Below are 442 nucleotides of genomic sequence, written 5' to 3' on the forward strand. Positions count from 1 at the left end.
AAACAGTAGATTTAGTCAGCTGGCCTGGCTATGTAGGAAGAAAAGGTGGGAGAAGTGTGAAGATGCCTTACCTTAACACGTGCATCTCCTCTGGGGAGTTCCGCAGCTCATCCTTCAGGCGGAGCCAGCGCAGGCAAGCTCTCAGCTCTTGCTGCTCCTGGGCCTCATGGGGGGCCAGCTGCTTGGGCCACAGACACAAAAACACATGTATTTTCACAAGAGACACTGTGTAGGTCAGACTTACCCCATGAGAGGCTTGCTTGATTTTAGTGGGGACAACTGGGTCTGCCCTCCTTGCCCTCCTTTCACCTTGCTCTCCGTTAGAAGAGCAAACCCTTTGGGCTCCTCAGAGGAGCATGAACTAAGCACTCCAGAGCTCTGTGCTGGCCTGACTCTTAGGTCCCTGGTCTTAGAAACCACTCCTCTCCCAGAACACACACTT

General features: G+C 53.2%; 1 long non-coding RNA gene across 1 annotated transcript in view; it reads right to left on the reverse strand.

Annotated features, from left to right (window-relative positions):
• Window positions 1-68: 68 nt before the first annotated feature.
• The window catches only part of LOC103725928, a 5375-nt gene continuing 5001 nt past the window's right edge, over window positions 69-442 (reverse strand). The window contains exon 3 of the long non-coding RNA XR_606880.2: window positions 69-178. This is a non-coding gene — a long non-coding RNA (uncharacterized LOC103725928). The remainder of the gene's footprint in view (window positions 179-442) is intronic.

This window comes from Nannospalax galili, unplaced genomic scaffold (assembly GCF_000622305.1).
Source record: "Nannospalax galili isolate Female #2095 unplaced genomic scaffold, S.galili_v1.0 scaffold25169, whole genome shotgun sequence".
In the NCBI taxonomy this organism is placed as follows: Eukaryota; Metazoa; Chordata; class Mammalia; order Rodentia; family Spalacidae; genus Nannospalax; species Nannospalax galili.